Here is a 27,500-nt window from a genome sequence, read left to right on the forward strand (position 1 = left end):
ACCACGTCGCCATTATCATCATGACGTAACAGCCTATCTTTATGGTGACCTGCCAAACAGATGGGTACGACAAAGAGTAAGTATCGAGTACTATCCACAATCAGCGGATTTAATCCCCATGGATTTTTTGGATGGGTGAGGAAGCATTCTAAACGCAAGGTTCACACCAAAAATCCAGTTACGATGACTGAGTTGAAAGAAACCATTGAAAGAGGATGCGCCAGCATCCCAATTAAACTGATAAGGAACGTTTTTTGGATTCAATCAGTGAGCGCTGTCAGCTGTTCCTGGAGTACAATGGTCAATAACTTGAACACTTTCGAGAATTAGTTGGTTTCTACATTTGTTAGAAGTATTTTGATGTATGAAACTTTTCTTTATTAAAATAAATGTTAGTTTTATAGACATTTAAAGAGTGAATGCATTTTATTGGGACACCCTGTATTTATGCATATTTTACGACCGGGGGAAACGCTGGGCGGCTGCTACTGCTAGTATATATATATATATATATATATATATATATATATATATATATTAATGTGTGTATGTGGAGACTTTTAAACATTTTATAGCCCATTTAAGTTTTTGAGAAAGGCTACAAGACCACCCAAATCACTAACCCCCCCCCGCAAGGTGTGAAAATACTGGGAGTGGCACACAATTATATGTACATGTTTCTTCCTTGGGATTGGCTATACTCAGCTACTCCAAAATCAACAGAAATGAGATCATCTCTATAATGATTCAGTTCCTGTTGATTTTGCAGTGGAAGTTTAGTTGCTGTGCAGTTCTAGGAGGTCCACTCTCTCAGACCTTGCCTTCTCTCTTTCAGAAGAGGTTAGTTTATTGCTAATCGTCTAAGGAACCCTCACCGACGGGGGCTGCCCAGGCGCTCTTTGCCAGTCAGAGTGCCCCTCCCGACTGTTGCACTGACTTCTCAATCCCATTTTCTGACCCTGGTGTCCAAGTTCTTGCAGTGGGAGAGAACTAAGTAACCTCTGTCTTCCCCTTCTGCTACCACCCACCGAACACATACATACCCTTTATTACATAGAGGGGAGCCGATAGGGCATTCAGAATTGGGAATCGGAAAAATCGGGATATTTGAGAGTATTGGAATCGGTGTCGGAAAAATTTGTACTGATTTTCTGACGCCAAAACGATTCTTTTATTTATTTATTTTTTTTTTATTTTGTTTAAAGCAAAATCTTTCATTGCAGGAAATAATTATAAAGTAATAAATATTTATTGATTTTAAACCACCAGTGAAGCTAAAATCGATAGATTTTCCCCCTACAAGTATATTTTTACGTTTAGGAAAATATCTGTACATTTAACATGTGTGTTTTTATGGTAATCAATGAAAAAAATACAGCTATATAATTAAATATTTAGAAATTTATAAAGATTAGAATCGGAATCGGTAATTGTATCGGAGTTGGGAATTTAGTACGGAATCGGTAATTGTATTGGAATCAGGAAAAATATTATTGGAATCGTCCCATCACTAATATATTAAATATATATATATAATCCTAAGTGTATGAAAAATGCTACAATCCCCAGTATATCAAAAAGAATATTCAGGTTATCTCAAAATGAGAATTCAATAAGAATTAGGATTATTATAATGAAGCTTTAATTAAATCAAGATATCAAGGTAAAATCAAATACACAAAGAAGGTGGATAATAAAAATAGCAAAAAATCTATTTTAACAATTAGTTCGATGTTATTAATTGTTGTAACAGAATCGTTTTAGTTGTCCTGTTTAGAAATATTATTTAAAGTTGATTTATTTTATTTGTTTTTAATTTAATTTATACTTTATTCAATTTAAATTATTAATAGCTGACAACAGTTACGTTTAAAACCGGAAGTAGCTTATTTGAGATATAAGAGTTATTTCCCTTTTAAGCTATAGGAGTTACTTCGTGTTTGGCTTTCATAGACTAAGATGGATGCGTTTTATGTATCTCTAAATCCAACATGGGGTTATTTTTCGTAACAAGTTAAGATATTCGGTGTATCTTAAATAGTATGGTACTAATCCATTCCATCCGCCCGGGGATGTTTCAACCGGGCAACACCGGGTATATACAACTAGTTATTATATAAGTGTGATGGTTTTTATTTGGGGGGGGTAACTTATCTCTTTTGTTTATCATTTGGTTTCCAATTTTTTTTTTTTTTACTTATAGTAGACATATCTAATTACAAAACAATTTAGCGTAATCTTTTTGCCACTCAACGCGTTTTTTTTTATCACCCAATTAAAATTCTTTTAACATTCTCACCTCTTCTGTACCATCGCCATTAAAGTGCTGAACAGGCGGGTAATAAATTACGAATTTAATCAAGTAGGAAACATCTTTATTTTATTATTATTTTTTTTTTACTAGCGGGAATACCCGGCGTTACCCAGGACAAAAGTGTAACACATTTCGAGTCTTCCTATCCATTTTTCTGTCACCCTCCCCGTGTTTCTGTCCTCCCACTCCACTTTCTGCCTAGACCAGTCCTCTCTCTGCACACACACACACACACACTTACATATAGATAACTCTGCTTTATATAGATTCCTCAATGAATGAGTCGGCATAAGGGAAGTAACTCCTTGATAGACTGTAACATATTTCTGTTAACCATTCTTTATCTCTACTTCTCTCTGTCTGCCTATCCTTCTCTCTTTTTCCTCTCCCTCGTTATCTTTCCCACCTTTTCCACCCAGTCTATTCCTCTCCAGCTAAGCGCACTTATGCACAAGTAACTTTCCTTCATATAGATTTATCAAGTAATGAGTCGGCATAAGAGAAGTAACTCCTCGATAACAACATAAGAGTCAGTTCCCTTTGGTATGAAACCATTAAAAGTAAACTTTCCCTGACGAAATTTGCGCCAGTTTCGGATGAAAGAATGAATGTTTTTCTTTTTCTCCAATTAAAATACTTTTAACATTCTCACCGCTTCTTTTTCATAAAGTGCCGAACCGGTGCGGAAAATAAATTAGGAATAAAATCTAATAGTGAACATTTATTTATTTTTATTTTTATCTTGTACAAGCAGGAATATCCGACGTTGCCCGGTGCAAAAGTGTGCAAAATAATTTTATTTCACAATTCTCAGTAAACCAATCTCAGGCATTTTTTTTTTTTGTTTTTTTTAATTCTCAAGCTCTAAAAAAATTCTTTTTCTTCTTCAAATCTGTATCTCTGGTCACCACTCTCAACAGGAGGGTCCCATTACCTTCACCCTCCGTTAGTTCTCTACCTTTCACGATCACTCGTGTGGGAGGACCCCCCCCCTCCTCCTCTTAGCCCCATTTGCATAATCAAGAGTTTTCATAAATGCCATTTTGTATAAGTAAAAAAATAAATAAATTGGTTATCTTTTGGGATAACCGAATTTCCTTCTTCTATGTGAGGCGCAACCTGATGATACCAAAAATATATGTTTTACTTTATTTTAGATACGTGCATCAGGCAGAGAAAGAGAAAGAGGGAGAGGGGGGAGAGATATATATACAGGAAAAGGAGAGAAAGAGAGAGATACATATCTATAATATATAATTTAGTTCTTTATTTTAGTTTATCTTAGGTACAATCCTTCATGGAGAGAGCGAAAGAGAGAGAAAGCGAGGAAGAGAGAGAGGGAAAGAAAGAGAGAGAAAAGAGAAAGAGAGAAAAGAGAAAGAAAAGAAAGAGAAAAAGAGAGAGAGAGACAAAGAGAGAGGGGAGGGTTAGAGAGGGAGGGAAAAGAGAAAGAGAGAGATAGAGAAAAGAAAGAGGGAGAGAAAGAGAGAGAGAGAGAGGGAGGGAAAAGAAAAAGAGAGAGATAGAGAAAAGAAAGAGGGAGAGAAAGAGAGAGAGAGAGAGAGAGAAAAGAGAGGGGGAGAGAGAGATCAAATATCTGAGTGAGCTTCACACTCCCGGACCATAACCACTGAGATTTTGTCTGCGAAGATAAAAACAACCCACAGACTATTCCTGAACCGAAGAGATCCCTCACATCCAAAATCAGAGTAATGCCAATAGAGATGTATCTAAAAATCATTGAGAATTTGGTTTGCCATACATATAATTACTAATGTTTCTAGAAAAGTTAAGGAATAAGATTACCATTTTTTCTTTTTTTTTTTTTTTTTTTTTTTTTTTTGTATATGAACCATCCAGCTGATGAAGAAGGCTGGAGATTGCAGCAGCTGAAATGTAGCAGAAAGGCCCTGCTCTTGAGAAGAATCAGCACTAAAACTTCTTGGTTTTTCTTTCTCGTCAAATCTTTCTTGGAGTCCATATATTAAATACACTGCTCTTTCTGCTTCTCGTAAAATCGGTTCTCTCGCTCACTCTAAACACTTTCTCACTCCCGAGGCTATTTTTTTTTTTTTTTTTTTTTTTACACAGTGGTCACCACTTATCAAGGCCCAGAAGCCACTCAGGGATAAGGGTTATCGCAAGTATATCACGTTATGATGAAGTGTTTACTTAAGGGGGCGGTTCATTAGGAATTTGTTAACGTTGGACTTGAACACATCCAAGTTGTAGTCAGGTGGGAAGCAGGCAGACGGAACAGAGTTCCACAGGCGTGCAGTTCTAAGAAAGAAGCTTTGTTCATGGAATCCACGTTTTGATTTAGGCACAGATAAAGAGTGGGAGAAATTTTTCACTGTGGATTCAGCTAGACGGGTGTTTTTCGTGAAAGATTGGCAAGGGGGAACCAAAGATTGGAGTTCAGACGAGCACCTGCCATGGAAATAACGATAAAACAAGGATAGGCTGTTTTTAGGCTATTTTCTATCTCTACAAATCTACTATCAAATCATGTATGGAGTATAGTTTTCATATTTGGGCTGGTGAATCTGCGTCCCCTTTGAAGGTTCTTGATAAACTGCAGAAACATATCTGTAATTTGATTGGCCCTACATTTTCTTCTTCACTGGAACCTCTCTCTCACAGCCATAATGTTGATAGTCTCAGTCTTTTCTACAAATACTATTATGGTATATGTTTTTCAAAATTGTCTGATTTATTCCCTGCTTCCTTTGTTCCAGCTCGTTTGACTTGTTGGTCTAGTGGTCTCCAACAATTCACTGTTTTGATATACCTTATTGTAATACGACTTCCTATTCCAGTAGCTTCTTTCCATGAACTGCAAGGTTGTGGAACTCTCTTCCTGCTCCTTGTTTTCCTTCTACTTACAGAATTGTTCTTTTTTTTTTCAAGACTAAGATCAATAGACATCTGCTCTCTTTGCGGTAATCATATTTCGTACTTGTTAGTTTCTTACATCAAGTGGCTTCATGCCTTGTCTCAAACGATTGCCATAAAAAAAGAAGGTAAATTTTTACGACGTGCTCCAACATATTATAAACACCCCCCAACCTCCCCATGTTAAGAAAAGCTTTCGGAATACTCCCCCCCCCCAACCTTGAAAGCAATTCTTTACATTGGGAGGTTGAGGGGGGTGTTTATTCTTAAAGCCGTTCTTAACATGGGTTGATTGTGGTGTTTATACTACGCGGGGGTGGGTTGTAAAAAAATACCAAAAAGAATATAAGGATGCTGGTGAAGGAGGCAAGTCAAAGATACGCAAACACTATGAATAACGAAGATGCATCTTTGTTGCAGTGATAGCACTGTGCATTATAGCGGTACAAAGGGATAGATTTACTTGCCCCTGATGCAAACGACTGTCTTCCCAGCATGCAATTTTCTTTATGAATCCCTAAGAATGTCAGAATTGATAAAACTGTTGTTGTTGTTTTTGTGTGCGACTATTTCAAGAAGACAAGTTTGTTAGCGATAAGGATGCTGAGGAATATGATAATTTCTATAAGGTTTCCTTGAATCTTTCACGCAAGGCAGCAATTATATATTCTTTGATGCTATCTCAGTTGTTCTAGACTCTTCGATTCACACGAAAAATAAATCGTTTTGCTAGGTTGAATGATAATTAGTCCTAATACGAGGATCTACAAAAGTTCAGTTTAAGATGGCGTATTCGACTTGCCAACAAGAAATAACAAAAAAACACGCAAACATATCTATATCTTAATACGATAGCGTCTGTGTTATTTTCTGTGTCACGCTGACATCTTTTTTCTTCCGAGTGACTGTCGTTTAATTGTTATGGCTTTCCATTTCTTGCAATAAATAATTTTACCAAGAATTCGTCATAAGTTTTGGTTTCGGTTATAGCTGATGGCACTCGTTAGAGCACTATCGTAAATTATCTTACTCGCTACTTAATTTAGCTGAAAAAATGCGAAGCTCGCGGTTTGTTTACAAACAAACGTTTGAGCCCTCTACGAGTGGCGGACGGATGTTTATTTAAATAGACATTTGGACAGATTAATTTCGGCCACCGATTTCGTAGTCAAGGGGTAGAACTGCCGACTGTCATCACGACGGTTCTAGGTTCGATCCTCGGCTTGGGATAGGTGTTAGTCTAGCGGCACTGATGAGTTGTGAAACAACGAAACAGGTCTGTATGTCGATGACTAAAATATATTTTATATATATATATATATATATATATATATATATATATATATATTCATAAGTTTTGGTTTCGGTTTTGATTTAAGCTGATGCACCCAAGTCATATGAATATATTTTTTTTATTTTGCAAATCACAACTTTATAATATAGAAGAAGCGATAGAAAATTAACTCTATATTAATATATACGAAATCTGCATAATTTTAAATATCATATTAAAGAGTATTTTACAACTGAGCTACGCCGGGCGTCCCTGCTAGCTTAGATAAATACTTTATCAGTTTTAACAAAAAAAAAAGCTGCAATAATATCAAGGCGTCTCCATTTACTCTGACCATCTACAGAATGTCAACATTAATATATTGCATATGAATAAGTCTCCTGTGGAATTTCCACAGATCCCGCTAGTTTATATGAATATTCATTTATACAGACATGTAACAAGCTTCACTATACTGACATGACAATGTTTCGATCCGTAGTTATTAATAACAGAGATCTCATCGGGCGAAAAACTCTGTCTTTTCATTTAAGTGTTCATATTAAAAGAACTTATTTCAATATGAACACCTAAAACAAAAAATAGATTTTTCGCCTGACAAGATCTTAGTTATTAATAACTACAGATCGAAACATTGTCATGTCAGTGTAGAAAAGCCTGTTACATGTATGTATAAATAAATATTCATATAAATAGCTCTATTTAATACAGATAGCTCTATTTAATACAGTGCCATGGGCGGACACTTCACATGCCTTTCCACAGTGACTTAGTCCACAATACATTGTAGTCTACATTGCACTGTAGAGAAACTACTGTCGATATGATAAAATTATTTTTTTATCTATAACGGCTTGAATTAAAGTTTGAAATGAAAAAAAAAAGTCAAGTATCATGCTTCAATTTTCCTCTAAAGAAAAACATTCATTTAAAACACACCCCTGTCATATTAAAGAACCTACCGTTGATTTTATATACCGGGCCTTTCTGCTTGTGTGATAATAAAACTTCTCAAATGCATTTGTGATGTGAGGCTGCATAAGGTGTTAACTTTAATCAAAATCGCCTGTTCTTTCTTTCATCGTGTGTTTTCAATTATCGATTATCGATACTTATAAAAAGACGTTCCGATACAAAACCTATCTAAGAACGCTGCCAGGCATATAAAGTACATATGTATGGAATTAAAAATCGGCCCAACCATTTAGGAGTCCCTATGGGAACGAATTCACACACACACACACACACACACACAGCTTTATATATATATATATATGATGATTGCAACGTCTTGTCAGACGAGTGCCACTCCCTCAGGTACTGAAAGTCCATGAGCCGAAAATGACTTTAGTCCTGCCGTCAAAATTCACACGCACAAGCAGACATGACACTGAAGACGGTCACTGGTGTATATACATATATATATATATATATATATATATATATATATATATATATATATATATATATTTAAAGGAGATTAGAATAATAGTCTAAAGAGCTAAGTGTATTTTAATGTAATAGTGAAATTACTAGTTTAATTAAAATACAGGAAATGCTCGTTGTAATTTAGATATATAATAAGCTCGATAGTTAATTAAGTTTAATTAAATTTTTGATTGTTAAATTTAAAAAATTTTAAAACTTTTAAATTATAAATCACATTACTTTATATATATATATATATATATATATATATATATATATATATATATACACGCACGCATGCATACGTATATACACATGCATACACATACACACATACAAATAACCCACATATATGCATACATACATACACATTACATATGTGCATACATAGACATACTTATACATACATAAATATACACAAGACGGTCATTGGCATACATATATATATATATATATATATATATATATATATATATATAAACGCAAATATACCTATCTACACATACACACATACATATCTGTGAACATACACACATATATACATACACCATGAATAATACACATACATACGTATACAGACACACATGCACACATACAGATATACATACATACATATATACAAATACATACACACATATACATACATATACCCATACGTACACATATGCACATACATACATACACTTACCTATATATACATACACGTACATAAATATGCACTCATACACATATACATACATGCTCATACATACACATATATATGCGTACATACACATGCATACATCTACATACATACACACATGCATAAATACACATACACACGCCTATATACATACATGCACAAACATATATACACATACATATATGCATACATATACACATAGATATACACACATATACACACACATGTACATAAACATACATACACCTATACATAGATACGTATAATGATGGCAGATCAATTATTACATGCTTCCAGCATTTCAGACCTACACGTGTCACAACTTTGCCGTAGCAATAGGACCATTTTTTTTTATATAGACAAATGCCTGAGGGAGTATCTATACCTGATGGTGTTACGCAGTTTAACTTTGTACGACAGCTAAATCTCTCTCTCGGTTCAAAATGTTGACATCCAGTAACAAGAAAGAGCAAGATAGCCAGCAACAAGTCAAACTGCAGACCAGCTTAATGCGGTTACTGGTCTCCCGCTTTATGTTTTTTAACTCAGAGATTTGCTTCTCCCAGAGGTGCTGCTGCCCTCACCACGGCTCACGGGAGCCCTCTCCACCCCGCATACACATGGAAATAAACACATGCGTACATACAAATGTACGCCAACATACGTATGCTTGTGCACACACATACAAACATAATCACGTAGAGACACACATATACGCATATACACACATGCACACACATACGTACACACACATATACATGCAAAATACACATGAATAAATAGTCCAAAAGTCATAAATAGTAAGTGATCAGCACATAATTTTCCAAACAAATCAACGTATGAACCGACGAGAAAACAGTTCAACTGAAAATGATTTAAAGACGCTTGGATTTTTTTTTTTTTTTTAAATAAAGTTTGTTTTAGATTCATTCTTCTGTAGCACATGACAATAATATAAACAAACTCGCACACAATTTTCCAAACAAATCAACGTACGAACCGACGAGAAAACAGTCCAACTGAATATATATATATATATATATATATATATATATATATATATATATATATATATATATATATATATAAAGTGCTCGTTGTAATTTAGATATATAATAAGCTCGATTTCAAAAAAAGAAAAATTAAAAGATTCATCTGCCTTACTTTTAATGCTAGGTTTATTTATGGTGTCTTTTAAATTCAATAAAAACCCTCCTAAATTTGCTGATGAGGAGACCTTGCTTACCAAAAAATATAATTATTCTACATAACTTGATGTATACCACAATAAAAAGCATTGTTTTCCGAAACGATCGTACAGATAATTGATTTTGTTGTTGTTCCTTCTTATGAAGCGGATTTTTAATTTAATTAAAATTTGATTTTTAAATTTTAAATTATAAATCACATTACTTAATATTGAATTAGCTCTAGAACATTTAACTATCGAGCTTATTATATATCTAAATTACAACGAGCACTTTCTATTTCCTGTATTTTAATTAAACTAGTAATTTCACTGTTACATTAAAATATACTCAGCTCTTTAGACTATTGTTCTAATCTCCTTTAAATTATATATATATATATATATATATATATATATATATATATATATATATATTCAAACAATTTTTATTTATGAAAAAAAATTTTTTTTTAAATATGTTGTCCATTTTCAGCTTTGCATATTTGTGCTTTTTCCAAAAAAAAAAACATTATTCATGACAGATTGCAGAATCTCTGGATTGCGATTTAACTCCCTTATTTCGTTCCTGATGTTTTCCTTCAATTCTTGGAGGGTTTAAGGTCTGCTGTTTCGAGGTCTGCCAGCTTGCGAAACGAAGAAAGGGAGTTAAATAGTAATATAGAGATTCTGCAATCTGTCATAAATAATGTTTTGGAAAATGCACAAATATGCGAAGCTGAAAATGGGCAAAATTTAAAAGACATTATTTTTCATAAATAAAGATTGAAGTAATTTTTGTTTTATTTTCATTTCTCAATATCTTAGTCAGGTTGTGTTAAAATTACAGAAAGATATCAAAAATAAAGAATATGTTTAAGTTCAAAACCCTTCAGTAATTGTACCTATTTACAATGCCTCCCCACGCGACAGAATTAGACACCAGGATCGTTTTTTAACGTGGAGAAAAGGTACAAAAATGTCTCAGTCGTGAAGGACTGATCCTCCACTGAAGGAGAACAAGAAATGGAAGTGCAGCATCTGAAGAACAGATGGTATTTATTTGCTCCCCCACCGAGCAAATTAGGCACAAGGCCAATGTTTAATGTGAGGAGTGAAGGGAGGGGGAAGGGAAAAAGGGGACCAGCTCCCGAGAGGTGGGAAATGGGAGCTGGTTAAAGGTCAGGCATGTGGGGTTGCCCCCACATCTGTTCTTTGCTAGTCATAGCTAGTCATAGCTAGTCATAGCTTGCAGTATCTGCCGCAACAGATGGTATTTATTTGCTCCCCCACCGAGCAAATTAGGCACAAGGCCAATTTTTAATGTGAGGAGTGAAGGGAGGGGGAAGGGAAAAAGGGGACCAGCTCCCGAGAGGTGGGAAATGGGAGCTGGTTAAAGGTCAGGCATGTGGGGTTGCCCCCACATCTGGTCTTTGCTAGTCATAGCTTGCAGTATCTGCCGCAACAGATACTACACTTTGATCTTGGCTCGAAGGCCAAGTAACCTTCAGTAATTGTAGATAGAGATATCTATTCATTTTACAATTTCTTTGCCCCTGTTCGCTTTATCTTCGTCCGCGTCTCATTCAATGTGCACCACATTCTCGTTGTCCCTCCTCCCCATTTCTCTCATTCACTCACTCTCCTTTTTATCCCCCTTTCCTATTTCACTATCTCTCCTCCCTCCCCCCTTTTCATTGAACCTGTTCCAGTCCTCTCTTTCCTAGCTACCATCTCTCTTTCTCTTTCTTATTTTACCCCCACCCCCACCCTACCCTACTGACATCGTCTTCCACAAGCGGACAATTCTCCCAATCCCGACACTTGTCTGCAACGCAGTGATCCATCGGATCTGTCAGCTGGCTTTGCTCTTTTGAATGCCATCTCCCACCCTCGGTTAATTGAACGGCGCGGGCCCGGGGCGGCGAGAGGAGACTAAAACATTACGAAGACGACACCCTCATTAGTCCGGTTGTTGTGATCGCCCCCCCCCATCACACGCGACACGGTTGTTAGTGGCATGGCAACCCCATTGCGCAGTGACAAGGATGATACTGATGCGCACCATGGTTAAGACCTGCTCTTTAGTTCTGATACCCAGGGGGAAAAATGCCCGACGACGATTAACCCTTGAAAAGATCATTCCTTTACTCCTAATCCAAACTGATGCAATTATTATTACTAGCAGGACCTGTGGAAATTCCATAGGGGACTCATTCATATGTAAAATATTGATATTGGCATTCTGTAGATGTTCAGCGTAAATGGAGACGCTCTGATATTATTGTAGCTCTTTTGTTAAAACTGCAAAAGTATTTATCTAAGCTAGCACGAACGTCCAGCAAAGTCCGGTCGTAAAGTACGCTTAAATATGATATTTTAATTCTTGCAGATTTTGTATGTATTATTATAAAGTTAATGTTCTATCGATTTTTATATGTTATAAAGTTACGATTTCAAAAGTAAAAAATATATATATATATTCATATGATTTGGTTGCATTAGCTTGAATCGAAACCGAAATAACATCTTATATATATATATATATATATATATATATATATATATATATATATATATATATATATATATTATGGCAGTAGAGTTTAGTTTCCTAGAAGTACATCCAATGAAACAATATGTGTTTACGGAAAAGTGCTCAGTGAGTAAATATAGCAGGTATATTAAATTTATTTATACAAACATTGATGGCTACATATGTGCATACATGTTTCTGTAATCGCCCGTTATTGGGGAGATTACATCTTCAGGTCAAGAATTACTTGAAACTGAAATTTCAAAACATTTTCTTTTATCGTTTACAAAATTAGAATCTTGTCATAGAATAGGGGTGGGTATTGGGGAGGATAAGCAAGGCCTTTGAACAATCCATTCCTCACAGGTTTTTATCTTTTCTTATCTTAACTTCGGTAAGGGATAATTTTTTTATATATTCTTTTTATAACCAAAGGTTAAGTATCTCCTCTTTTGTTTTGCGTTGTAAATTACTTGAGAAGTGCCTATGTTGTATTAGTTTGTATCTGTATCATATGTATGTCTGTAGGAATGCATGTGTGTATATGTTGAGTTATATGTAACTTTCATACATTGAGAGTGTATGTAGCGCTCTACACGTGCATGAAACTTTATGTGAGAATTCTTGATAAAATTATTTATATAAAAAAAAAATAAATAACTTAAGTGCCATCAGCTATAATGAAGAATTCTTGGTAAAATTATTTATGACAAGAAATGGAAGTACATAACAATTAAACGACCCGGATGTAAGCGTGACACAGAAAATAACACACACGCTATCGTATTAATTGTTACCCACTAGGAGTTCTCACAAGGTCATCATCAGAGAATACGCACTGACAACAACCGATAGTGTTCCCTGGAGTCTGAGTGACAACAGATCTCTCCAGATTTCCAGTACTTTCCACCTCTTTTAATAACCTCTGCAAATGACAGTCACTTACCATTGATTTATCCCTGGCAACACCCAAGGGGATTTGGATGGCAATAATCCTCCCTCTCTTCCAGTGAAGGTATGATCCATCCTCTTTCACGCTACTCATAATTATTTGTACTCACTTGGAGTTGATACAAGAGCTATCATCAGTGATTACTCACTGATAATAACCGGCGGTGTTCCCTTGAGTCTGGATGACAACAAGTCTTCCCAGATTTCCAATATCCTCCACCTCTCTCGATAACCTTTGCAAATGAATTTATGCTATTGCAACAGCTGTTTACCATTGAATTCCCGCTGGCAACAACCATTAGTCTTCACTGGAATTTGACTAGCAATAAGCCTCCTTAAAGTCGCATTCATCTTCACACTTATCCAGTGGAGGTTTGGTTAGTGCTTTCTCTCCTTGATTTTTCCATCCTCTTTGATCCTTCTCAACTATTTTGTGTCGCACCAGTGTGTGCCGACACTACCATTGTTTTTGTTTTTTCAAATTATTTTTGGGAAGGGGGCAGCATAGTAACTTACAAATTTACAGTTTTTATTTTCTTGTTTTATACTTCTGTTATACTGGGTGGAACGATAAAATTGTCGCTCTAGAAAAAAACAATATGATTCCATTTCCATTTGATGAAAATCGGTTTTCTTTTGTGTTGTAGACCATCTACTAGTTGGCCAGTTGTGTACAAATCCCAAGAGCGATAGGAGCCTTCTATCATATCTGAATGTGACACAATGTTTAACGAGCGAGATCAGAGATGCACCACTGTACAATTCATGCTCTCTACTGATCCAAATTATGACAACGGGACCATTGCCAGCACCCTCAAAATGCAAATCTGGACAGTTCAATGCTTGAGAGTACAACTCAATATATTGAACAACCCATGGTTATGGTCTTTGGTGTAATTTCAAGTGAGGGCCACATCATGCCACCTCACATCTTCAAAGTCAGCTTGAAAGTCAACACCAAAGTGTACCTGGATGTGCTGAAGAGAGTGGTGATCCCATGGTGTAATCAGGTGGCCGCTGGCAGAACCTGGGTGTGGCAATAGAACTCTGTGCCGGCCCGCAAGTTCAAAGAGATCTAGGCTTGGCTTCAGGAGTGCTACGACTTTGTACTCTTCTCTCACTGATCCTCTCTCCTTACACGACTTGAACCAGCTAGACTACTTCATTTGGTCATACGTCGAGAACATCACCAACATGACCTCCCACAACACCAAAACCAGCCCGATCGCCACCATCTGCTGAGTATTCGCTGAGCTCCCAAAAATAAAGGCCTGCTCCCAGTTCCGGACCCGTATCGAGGTGATGATTGAGGTTGAGGCAGCTACATAGAATAGATGTCAGCTCTACTACATAATCAAATTATCTGAATTGATTTTTTCAATAAAAGTTTTAAAATAAAGCTGTAGTGTTGTTTTTTTTAAGGCGACAATTTTAGCATTCTACCCTGTAATTTCCATGCAATTAGACCTTTGCAGCTTACTTGGCCTGAACTGCTTAGATTTGGCATTCCATCCCTGTTTCCCCGACCGTACAAACATGAAAAAATTTAAATGTAATGTGAACAAACATCTTGCTGCACAACTTCCCACTTAGGATATCATTATATATCTTGTTTCTAATTTGCATTAGCTCCTTACGTTTCACTGGCCTTGTTTGGAGAATATAAAAATAAACAGTAAATAATTAAGTTTAACTTTTAAAAATCCGATTAAAAAAAATAATCAAGCTTAAGTGAAAAAAAAAAAAATGTAAACTAATTCCATTCATTAAAGTGATGAATCAAATAGCGTCTGTCTGACCTATTTTTTTTTTTTTTTTTTTTTTAAGAAGCGCTTTACCGAATCTGTTTGACTTTCAAGGTCATGGTTAAGGTCACAGTTCCTACTAATGATTTGGTTGCTTTGGTTGCATATTACCCCTTTTTTTTTTTTTTTTTTTTTGGTTATTTAATGCCGAACTCAGTTTTTATTTTATTTTATTTTATTTATTTATTTATTTATTTTTACGAGGGAGTCACCATTTATCAAGACTTGAAGGCCACTCGAGGATAAAGATTAATAAATGTAAGGTGGTAGTGTAGTAATCGTTAATGGTGTAAATTGGGAAGAATTTGATTATTTATGGAAACGGTTCAATAAGAACTTGTTTACATTGCACTTGAAGGCTACCATACTGTAGTCGGCTGGGAAGCAGTACAGTGGAATAGTGTCCCACGAGCGGGTAGTTCTAGGAAAGAAGCTTTGTTCATGGAATCTGCATTTAGATTTGGTCACAGCTAGAGAGTGGGGGAAATTGTTGATAGTGGTTGTAGCTAGTCGAGTTTTATTTGTGAAAGTTTTGCAACGAGGGACAATAGATTGGGGCTCAGACGAGCACGCGCCATGAAAATAATGATAGGACAGAGACAGGCTTGCAACGTTTCTTCTGTGGGAAAGTCATTGCAGGGAAAAGAAAATGGTATCACCTACTAGGTTTCGAAGGCAGTTTTAATCTCTATTAAAGTAGGATAGGCACGATGTTGCCAGATGTGGCAACAGTACTCCATTCTAGGACGTATTTGGCTCTTATAAAGATAGTTGTTAGTTGGTTGTTTTTGTTTTACGGCATATCAACCCTTTTCAGGTTATTTAATGCTGAATCCAGTGATTTTGAAAAAAAATTTTTTAATAGAATATCTTTTTTTTGTTGTTTTTTTTCAAGTCGGTTTCTATTTAACCCATAGTTAGGACCCTCTGGGTCAGAGTGGACCTGGGAGCAATGGCAATTAAAGGGTGGCTTCACACTCCCCAAAGCCTGCAAGCTAGGGCCTCACCATCTGTCATATCAAGGACCGTATAAAGATAGAGGATTGCATCAGTTATGAGTAGGTCTATGACAACAGCATATTCTTTTCCTTGTTTTGATTCTCAGGTATATATCCATTGATATTTTATATATCTTTGTGTAGAGTGATATGGTTCTCGGTTTATTAATTGTGTCTGTGTCGGATAAATACTCGAGGGGAAAAAAATGAAAAGAATATGCTGTTGTCATAGCCCTATTTATGAGATTCCTACTGGAGCAGTAGAATGATCCAACGATTTTTTTTTTTTGCTTTAGTTGTTTCTTTTTTAATATTTTCCAAGATTTCATGGATTCTTGTAAAGTTCCTGCATCCACACTCTGTTGAGTTATTCATTTCCAAATAATTTGTGGGAGTAAAATGAAATACGTTTTTTTTGTATGAAAATGGAGGAAAATATAAAACACGTTTGGAGTTGACGATTTTATTACTAGAACTGAAGAAGAAAAAATAATAAAAGGTGCTTTTTTTGGGGGGGGGGCTTTTAGAGGTGGCAAACAGTAAATCAAAATAGATCTCAGAAAAAGAAAATTATTATAGAAATATGTGGTTTATTCCAAAGATTAATTTTTTGCATTTATAATTTAGATACAATTTTGAGCTTATATCCTCCGTGGCTTGTGTGTTTATGTTGTAATCTAAAGATCCAATTTTCACAAACTCTATGCATTAAATTAGGCTATATTTCGGCAATAACGCATCGAATATTGTCTTCCAAGTGGTCAATTGTATCTGGTTTATCAGCATAGGCACAAAACTTTACATAGCTCCAAAGAAAATAATCTAATGGGGTTAAATCGCATGAACAAGGTGGCCAGTTAACAGATTTATTTTGTAAAATTATTTGTTCATCAAATATTTCTCTCGGTAAATTGATTGTATCATTTGCAATTTGCAAATGCTGCTTGGGTGTCAATCTCTTCATGATGAATTGCCAAACCAAGCTGAACTCAATAAATATCAAAGAAAATAGACTTGTCAATTTAAAAGTTCGCCTCCTCTAAAAAAAACAAAAAAAAAATCCAATATAAATATATTTGTACATGTTGCTAAATGTGGGGCTATAATTCATATGGAACCCCCCCTTCCCACCAAACGCTCCCAAAAGCTTTACGATAGTGAACTCGTATCAATAAATTTATCACTAAAAAAACCCTCCAAAACAAAAATAAAAAACCCCAACAAAACAAAACAAAAAAAATAAAACAAAAACACACCAAAACAAAACAAAAAAACCCACCAAAACAAAATAAAAAAACACCAAAATAAAAAAAATACCAAAACAAAAAAAAAAACACCAAAAAAAAAAACAAAACACCAAAACACACAAAAAAAAAAAAAGCACCAAAACAAAAAAACACCACCACCAAAACACATTATGAACTAACTTAATATAAGGTAAACTTACACAATTTCAGTCGGGACATTCATGTCATAATGGTATACACACTTGACTATAGCCTCTGTGGTTGTCGGTTGGAATCCTGCCATAGTCAACCATGTTGACAAAAATTAAAAAAAAAAATTTTTGTACTGGAGAGTATCATCAGAAAAATAATCTAATGGGGTTAAATCGCACGAACGAGGTGGCCAGTTCACCAAATGTTTCTCTCACTAAATTGATCATATCACGCACTGTGCGGTATGTGGCTCCGTCCTGTTGAAACCACATGATGAATTGCTGAACGAAGCTGAACTCAAAATAACTGACAGTTGCCAAATCTGCAATTAAGGAATATGAGATTGTCATTTTAAAGTTCACTGCCTCTAACAAAAAAAAAATAATCACCCTATGCATGTGGTGCCGAAATGTGTCGGTCGCAGTAGTAATAAACTTATTGTTTGGTTTGGTTGTTTTGTTTTACGGTATATCAACAGAGAATGAGGAGAAAATACGCCTAAATACGCACGTCTTATTTACATATAGGGTGGAACGATGAAATTGTCGTCCTAGAAAAGACGGCATGATTCCATTTCCGTTTGATGAAAACCGGCTTCTTTTTTTTTTTTGGTGCAGACCATCTATTAGTTGACCAGTTGTGTACAAATCCCAAGAGCGATAGGAGCCTTCTATCATGTTTGAAAGTGACACAATGTTCAATGAGCGAAATCGGAGATGCGCCTCTGTACAACTCATGCTCTTTACCGATCCAAGTTATGACAACAGGACTATTGCCAGTACCCTCAAAATGCATCACTGGATTGTCACGAATACCAGGGACATACGCAGGATGACGAAAACAAAGTTTTCAGCCACGGTTATGATCTTTCAAGTGAGGGTCACATCATGCCACCTCACATCTTCGAAGTCGGTTTGAAAGTCAACACCAAAAAATTAAAATTTCTTTTGCCGGCGCTCATTCAATGTTCATTACTACCTTGAAAATATACTTGGAGCCTTTTTTTTTTCTTTTTTTTTTTTTTTTTTTTTTTTGTAAATAAAACGAGCAAAGATGTAAGTTTCTTTTTTAATTAAACGTTTAAAAGAAAAATATACTTGCATTTGTTGAACGAATAAACATAATAAAATTTAGTAAGTATTTTTTTTTTTTTTTTTTGCATGTAAATTAATTTATTATCTTGGTTATGTTTTTATTCTTTTTTATCTTAGAAAATTTTCTAATTTCTTGGGATTTTACATGGTCACTTCTTGGGAAATTCAAAAAATGTCACTGGGATCCCTGTATTCAATCATGTGGTATCCTGTCCCAGCATTCTGCTCTCCAGCCGTCTGAGTCTCTCTGCTCCAAGGGGAATAACCGACCAGTTTCCTTAAGAACCAGTGTCATTTTCTCTTTGTTATCCATAGCATATCACAAAAGAGGAAATAATTGGGTTCTTATTAAGAATTTGACTTAATTAAAAAAAAAAAAAAAAAAACACAGAAAAATCTTTAATAATATACGTACTTGTCATATTCCAAAAATCACGTAAATTGATCAGGTATATTTTTTATACTAAGAAAATCAAAATTTACGATGTTTTGCGATTTTAATATTGAATTGTACCCATTATAAGGCTGGTTTTGATCTCAGTAGTCCGAATTGAGTTGACTCTACCTTATTTATAAATCACTATCCTGGGTGCCTGGCATTGCCCGGGTGTTTAGTGGAGGTGTGTGTTGAGCAAAAAAAAAAAAAAAAGTGGTAGTAGGCAGGCAGGCTCGAACCCGTACCGCGAAGAAGGAAAAGAATGTGAAAAAAATGTAACATCTTTGCTGTTGCGTCTGTCGCCAAACTGGAAGTGGGGAATGTTTAAATTAAGGCTAATCAATCGAAAAGAGGGGATCACTTTCGAAAATATCGGCGAAAAAACCGACCCCTCCCTGTAGAAAAGTGCTTAGTTAAAAGTGAAGGAATTAAGGTTTTTAGCTAATTTTTCGATATTTATCGTCCGAAGGGTCGTGCTTCTAAATGATATCGATCTTGTGAAAATCTGTCGCTTCTGTCGAAAGTTTTAAGCAGACATACATACATACATACATACATACATACATACATACATCATACATACATTTAAACGGTCCTGGATATGACCTTAAACTATATCCAGTGGTGAGGCCCCAGCTTGTGGGCTTTGGGGAGTGTGGAGCCACCCTTTAATTGCCATTTCTCCCAGGTCCACTCTGACCCGGAGTGGTAGTACATGTTAGGGTCCCAACTATGGGTTAAATAGAAACCGACTTGAAAACAACAAATATATTCTATTAAAAAAAATTTTCTTCAAAATGTTTGGATTCGGCATTAAATAACCTGAAAAGCGTTGATATGCCATATAACAAAAAAAAAACAACAACCAACCAACATACATTTAAACAGACAGATGAGATTTATTTTATTTATAATATAGATTATAGACTAGCGGGGGTACCCGGCGTTGTCCGGGTGTTTACAGGTGTGTGTGTGTGTATTTAAATCAAAGTAAAAGAATAAGCGAAGTAATAACCCTGTTTAAATCTATACATTTAAAAGCGAAAATGTGTGTATGTATGCATGTATGTATGTGTGTTTCTATGTCTCGCAAAAACTTTTGACACGGGCCACGGATTTTCGCCAGATAGGTATCATCTTAAAGCTCCAACCTTCGCCCAACAAATATCGAAAAATTGGCCAAAAACATGAATTCCTTCACCCTAAAATCATTAGTTTTGTACAGGGATGAGTGCCGAAAAAATCGTGCCTTCATTTTCTCTGCTCCTGCTATTAGACAATGACGTCATGTTTGACCTAGAAAACGTTGACGTTAGTTTCAACCACCTGCAAGTGTTTTTAAAAGTTTAATTTTATCCGATATTAAGTGTATGTCTCTTTAGCGTAGAGGTAACGTGTTGAGCATTTTCTTTTTCCACTTTAGCCTCGATGCTTCGGGTTCGAGCCTGTCTTTCTACCTAAACTTTTTTCCCCTCTTTTACACCATTTTTTTTTACGTTTGTTCGCTATTTTGCTTTGTTTTGGTTTTTCCAATTTTTCTTAACATCGTGTTTTTTTTTTATAATATTAAAACAGGGTCACCCTCTCCTAGATACACCCCCAACACCCGGGCAACGCCGCGTACACCTGCTAGTATTATATAAAAACAAACAATGTTAAAACTTCTGAAAAATCGATGGTCGGGTGTTTGTGTCGGGGGGGGGGGTAAAAAATTGTCGCCATCCTGTTTTTATAAAATGAAGCGAAACAAAGGAAGTAACTAATGTTTTAATGTGACTAACGCAAAACAAATAACAAAATAAACATAACATATACAGTTTTTCTGAGTCTGTTTTTCATTTAAGATTTTTTCATAATTGTTTAATATAAAATAATTGTTCGCCTAAAAACTAAATAAGTAAAAATAACAGATATACAATTTTTATTTTTGCAACTTTTGAATTGCCTCCCTTGTGACTCTCCTTTACCTTGCATAAGCATACGCGATCGTGTTCTTCAAATTTTATTTTCTTTAATAAATAATTTTCTACCTTATCGATTTTCGTAATTTTTGGATATAATCATCTAAAAAAAATACGGGGAATGCATAAATACCATTGTTTTCATGTGAAATTCAATATTACGATTTCTGAAATCTCGTTCCAATAGTGTAAAAGCGCCTCCAAATACTTATAAAAATGAAATAAAAACATCAGTTCCGAGCAACGTCGGGTACGGACACCTAGTATTCTGCGAGATTGCCTTCGTTTCTTTTCTTATATTGATATTAGATTATTGGTTAAAACAAGTGATGGTCAAAGAGGCATAATGAATAATTAATGAATAAACGCCTGGATTAACGCGTTCATCTGTTGCAGCCGTTTTAGTATCTTTTTTTATTGATTCTGGCCGGCAGCCAGTTCTTAATTTAAACTTCTACGAAGAGCTGAATACATTGCATTATGGTTTCTTTTTCTTCTTTTTTTTCTCTCTTTTTTTTATTCTTAGTTTTTATATCATTATTCTTATTTTATTCCGATCTTGTTTAAACCCGAATTAATAGAAATCAAACAGAAGGAAATTTACGACTGTTTGTTTCGTTGTGAAGTTTGAAAGTCTCATATTTGCAAAATGCCCCCGGGAAGTCTGAAAAAAACGTATGCTAAGAGTGTGGAAGTGTGAGTTGGTGCGTAGTAGTAGTAGTAGTAGTAGTAGGAGGAGGAGGAGGAGGAGTATGGAATCTAATTTAGAAAGAAACAATGAAATCAATCATTGCTGATATTATTTGTGAAGACAAGAATGAAAAAAAAAACGCCATAAAAACGTATCAAGCGAGAGAAAATACAATTTTAGTACAGAGTGGACCGATAAATGTGTCATCGTAAAGAAAACAATACTACAGCTTTATTTTTAAACTTTTATTGAAAAAAATCAATTCAGTTCACTTGATTATGTAGTAGAGCTGACATATATTCAATGTAGCCGACTTCAGTCTCAATTCCACCTCAATACGGTCCGCAACTGAGAGTTTGCTTTTTCCACAAGTCACGGCGGGAGCTCGGCAATACTCGGCTGATGGTGACGATCAGGCTGGCTTGGTGTTGTGGGAGGTCATGTTGGTGATGTTCTCGACGTATGACCAAACGAAGTAGTTCAGCGGGTTCAGGTCAGGGGAAGAGGAGGGCCAGTGAGAGAAGGGTACTAAGTCGTAGCACTCTTTCTGAATCCAAGCCTAGGTCTCTTTGGACATTTGAGCCGGCGCTGAGTCCTGCTGCGACACCCAGGGTCTGCCAGTGGCTACTTTATTGCAGCAGGGGATCAACGCAGTCAACGCACTCTTCAGCACATACAGGTACACTTTGGTGTTGACTTTCAAGCAGACTTCGAAGATGTGAGGTGGCATGATGTGGCCCCACTTGAAACCACACCAACGACCATAACCATAGCTGGAAACGTCATTGGACTGTGACCTCAAGCGTTGAACCGTCTGGATTTGCATTTTGAGGATGTTGGCAATGGTCCTGTTGTCATATCTTGGACCTGTAGAGAGCATGAATTGTACAGTGGCGCATCTCCAATCTCACTCGTTGAACATTGTGTCACTTTTTTTTTTTAAATTAAACTGTACAAGTACTGTTTTAGTGTTCTAAATTAAATGAACTTCCGGATACTATTTCCGGTTTCTTGTTTCTTGTTTCTTTTTTTCTTCTTTTATTACATATTAACAGTGAAGACACGCGTTGCCCGTTGCATTGATAGAAATGATATAAGAATACTACAATAGAGATATAATATAAGTCTGAAAGACATGCTTAGATCTGATGACCTGGCGAAATCGCACATTTACCGATCTAACAGAGTTCCGGTTTTGAAAGTTCCCGGAAGTAAACAGTGTTAGTTAATTTGAACGTCAGATCAGATATTCTTAAACTGACTCTTTTACAGAAATAATTAAGACAGAAAGTAAAATGTTTTTTGGGTGCTTGTTCAGATAGCGGCGATAGATCGATTTCTTTAAATATGTCATTTCAAGCAAAAAAAAAAACAAAACAATATTACTTACTTGTCATGTCGAAAATAGTAATATATCCAAAAATTACGAAAATTCATCGATTAGAAATTTATTTATAATTAAAAGTAATTTTTACGGAAAATTGGGGGGGGGGAGAATTATATGTGAACATTGTGAAGATGGCGAAAACAGGGGACATAACTGTATGACCTGATAAACTCGAATCGTAGGAAGATTTCTATCATTACATTAATTACAGGAGCAACTGGACTCATGAAAAAGAATTTCAAAAACTACCTGGCATTACCTAGTAAAACAAGTTTCTTTAAAACTTGGTTCACTGGGTATATTTGACTAGTAGTTTCAAACAATTGGACTTAAAGGGACGGTTAGAATCTTGAAAAGATCTTTCGGTTGGAATGTATGAGATAGCAGATGAATGTTTCACATCCAGTAGGATGCCCCATCTCCAGCTTGAACAAAATAATAAGAACACTGAAAAAAAATAAAAACTGCATTACTTGGGGTGGGTAACCGCTTATCAAGCCTTTGAAGTTACTTTAGAATAAGGGTTAATGAGTGTTAGGTAGACGGTGAGACAACAGTGACGATCAGTAATGATGGAACTTGGGTCGGGTTTAGTTATATAAGAGGACCGCTCAACCAGAACTTATTTACATTAGACTTGAAAACGACTGTTATAGTCAGTTGAGAAGCAACCCCACGTTATTGCGTTCCACAGATGGACAGTTCTAGGAAAGAAGCTCTTTTCATGGAATCTTACACCTGAGAGTATCCTGTATCTCTACAAGGCCACGGTTCGCCCATGCATGGAGTATTGTTGCCATATCTGACATGGCGCATCTGCGACTAGTCTCTCGCTCCTGGACAGGGTTAAAAAAACCTAATAGATCCTGAACTATCAACTAAACACCAACCTCTGTCCCATCACCGAAATGTGGTATCTTTGAGCCTGTTTTAGTATTTCGATGGCAAGTGCTCTGACAAACTGAGCACTAGTACCCTCAATATCTCTGAAAAGCAGCAAAATCCCACCTCTTCGCTGTAGAGATCCCTAGATGCTCTAAAGCCTTTTACTCGAATAGCTTCCCTGACTGTACTGACATGCAGAAATTCAAATGTAATGTGAACAGTCATCTCGCTGCACAACTCCATAAATAGGATCCATGCACATTTGGTCCCAAATAGTAGCCCCTCACAAATAAGTAGCCTTGTGCCTTGATTGGGGCTGAAACGTCAATAAAAAAAAAAAGAGAGCCAGGCTAATCTGTGAGTTTTGTCTCGGTCTCAAAGCTACGAGAGTCTCGACCATTATTGTTCTCTGTTGACTGAGGCATTATCCTGTGCAGTTCTAGGAGGTCCACCCTTCCAGACTCTGCCTTCTCGCTTGAAGGGGTTAGTTTATTGCTAATCGTCTGAGGCGCCCCTAATGGGAAATGCTGATGAGGCTGCCGAGTGCTCTTCCTCTTGGGCGCTGGCTTTTCAAACTCTACTTTCCTTGCCCCTGTGTCACATCTTCACACATATCGAGATTCAGGCCAAGGCAAAGGGCATTTAGTGTAGTGTATTTTTTTTTTTTTTCGTTTGTGTACCAGAAAAATAGCAGATAAAGGGTCTCTTGTGGTTCTAACACCTGACCCCCCATCCTAGCAGTCATCATGGTATAACCCGTTATTATTGTGGAAGGGATGTCCTTTTTAATTCTTACAAAAAAAAAAAAAACATTTTTTTTTTTTGTTTTTTTGAACATCTGTTTTTTTCTGCAAGGAGTTGTCAAGTTAAAAATCTGGATTTTGACATGCCTGTACTTGCCAGATGGGAGAATACCTTCGGGCGGAGGAGGAGGGGGAGGGGGCGTGACCTATGAACTGTATTTATAAAAGAGAAAGGTGAAATAAGTGTATGAGAAAGGAACCTAGCAACAATTGGAACTGTCAAACTTTTGATTTCTGTGTGGAAAAAATAGTTGAAGTGATGGAGGTCATGTTTTTGTTGTCATCATTGTTTTTTTTTTTTTTGGTTGTTTTTCTTTTTATATATATATGTACAACAATAGCTCAATCCATGAATGGTCATTTAGATACACCAAGTATCCATCACAATATCAACATTGTTGAGTAGGGTTTATATATATACTAGCAGTTCAGCCCGGCTTTGCTCGGGCCCTATGCATTGTTCATAACTTGCCCTACGTGTGAATACATTTTATGTAAGATTTCAAATGTTTAGACCAAAATTTGTCTGAGTAATTTCGTAGAATCTGCAGAGGTCAATTTTTTTAAAACTTTGACCCCAATTTTGACCCCTTAACATTTATTGTTTTGGTCTCAAATCAAAATACAAAGTTTTACCAATGTCCAAGTTACCTACATCTAAAATTTCAAGTCTTTTGAACCAAAATTGGCGGAGGAGTTTTCAAAGGTCAAATTGTCAGACTTTGACCCCTTCAGAGCCAAATTTCTGGCCGAAAACTGATTCAAAAGATTTTCCCAAATCTCAATACTCCTTTTGTCAAATCTCGAGTCTCTAGACCGAAAATTGACAGAGTTATTTGTTAGGGAAATGTACACCCACACACGCGGACACACACACAGACAAACAGACAGACATTTTCACTTTTATAGATATATAGATCATCATCATCAGCAGCAGTGTCAGAAACCACAGCTCTATAATTCGGAGAGCCGTCGTAATCTCGGAAGACAAGTAAAGATAAAAGGTAGTTTCCCGTTGCTTTCTGTCTTGATTCGAAGGTGCATCTCCTTCAGTAAGTTAAACAGGCTCCCGGATACCAATCTGGAAATTTCTACAACTCGGTGCAGTACATACAGCACCTAACCTTCCCAAATGGTCACCCATCTAGTACTGGCCAGGTTCATTGTTGCTTAACCACTAGTTCACACCAAATCCCCAGATTTGGTGTGAACTGGTGCGTCAATGTGATTACACCGTATATATATATATATATATATATATATATATATATATATAGCATGGGTAAAATGAGTTCTACAAACTGCACAGTTTTGCACCAGTTTTGTGTCCCCTGATAAAATATTAAAATCGACATATGATGCTGCCAAACCGTATGTCTAGAATCCTTTATTCCAAATTTGATCAAAAGCCATTACATGATTTCCATTCTTGAATATGTCTAAAAATGTAAGGCTTAAGCTTGAGGGATCTTAAGAAGAGCTTGAAATTTAGGAAATCTTGCTTAACTAGTGTCTAACGACTATGCATCAAATTTAATGCAAATCTGAAATATTTGAATTCTCAGATGGGAGATTGTGCCCACATTACGCCTTCCCCCCCCAAAAAAAAACTTTTAAGAAAAACTGAAATTCAAAGAATTTTTATTACTTGATGTCGGACAGCTATTGTTAAAATTTCACAAAAATTGGAGATACCTGGCTTTTCATGAAGAGCTTCTGCCTCCTCCTCCTATTTTTGACCTTTTTCGCCCCATTTGCATGAAACTTAAATATAACCCACGTTGCTCACCCTCATGCCTTGTAGCTGTGCTCCAAAAGTCATAATGATCAGTTAATTAGTTTAGGTGTAAATCCTGTAGATAGTAATATGCAAACATATATACATACTTAACTTTATATAGTAACTAGCTTGGATTTGAATGTCCCACACTTCCAATACTTTCAACAAAAATGGCGGACATGAGGCTATCACCTTTGGAATCAAGAGAATCGCTCAAAAGTAAAAAATAATGATAAAAGCCGACTAAATAAATATCACCGTGACATTTATTGGATTGATTTATATCAGTATTTTGTTTTATTTTTGAGTTTTGAGCGATTCTCGAGATTCCAAAGGTGATATTTTAACTTAAGCATTTGACAGCACTTGTGTTTCGGACTGAATAAACGCTATAAAATAAGTTAGAACACAAAAACATTATCCAAATTGTTAAAGGAGTAACTTATCTTGCCTTTGGTAGCATTTATTTGTTGTATATTTGTTTCTTGACAACTTTTTTGGTTTGTTCTCTATAGTAAAACGTATCCGAAGGATTTCTCCATCATCGAGATCGAAAACAAAAAAGATGAAGTTTAGTATAAGAACAGAGTAAAACCGCAGTTTAATGGCCTGAACATGATACGATAAAAAAAAGCGTGTACAGGCAATAATATTGTTTTATCGTCGTTTTTTATTAAATATTGGTGAATTTCTAATTAAAATCTAGTTAGTATTATGCATGTAATCTTAAGAAAAAAACGTTTTAAATGATTATATATGCTAAAATAATCGTTAGAAAAAAACAATGGAGTCTTCATACAAATGGAAGTTAGCGATTATTTCAGCATATGTACACTAAGCGTGTTTTTCTTAAGCTCACAAGCGTAAGACTAAATAGATTTTAACTCTAAATGGTTCCTCATTTGCTAATGGTATTTATTTGCTTCCACACGAAA

The 27,500-nt window shown here is 35.8% G+C and overlaps 1 protein-coding gene across 8 annotated transcripts in view; it reads left to right on the top strand.

Annotated features, from left to right (window-relative positions):
- Positions 1-27,500, top strand: part of LOC145260645 (protocadherin-like wing polarity protein stan) — a 450,806-nt gene that overhangs the window by 128,399 nt on the left and 294,907 nt on the right. The window lies entirely within an intron of this gene.

Source organism: Euprymna scolopes, chromosome 36 (genome assembly GCF_053919585.1).
Source record: "Euprymna scolopes isolate OS-2025 chromosome 36, ASM5391958v1, whole genome shotgun sequence".
In the NCBI taxonomy this organism is placed as follows: domain Eukaryota; kingdom Metazoa; phylum Mollusca; class Cephalopoda; order Sepiida; family Sepiolidae; genus Euprymna; species Euprymna scolopes.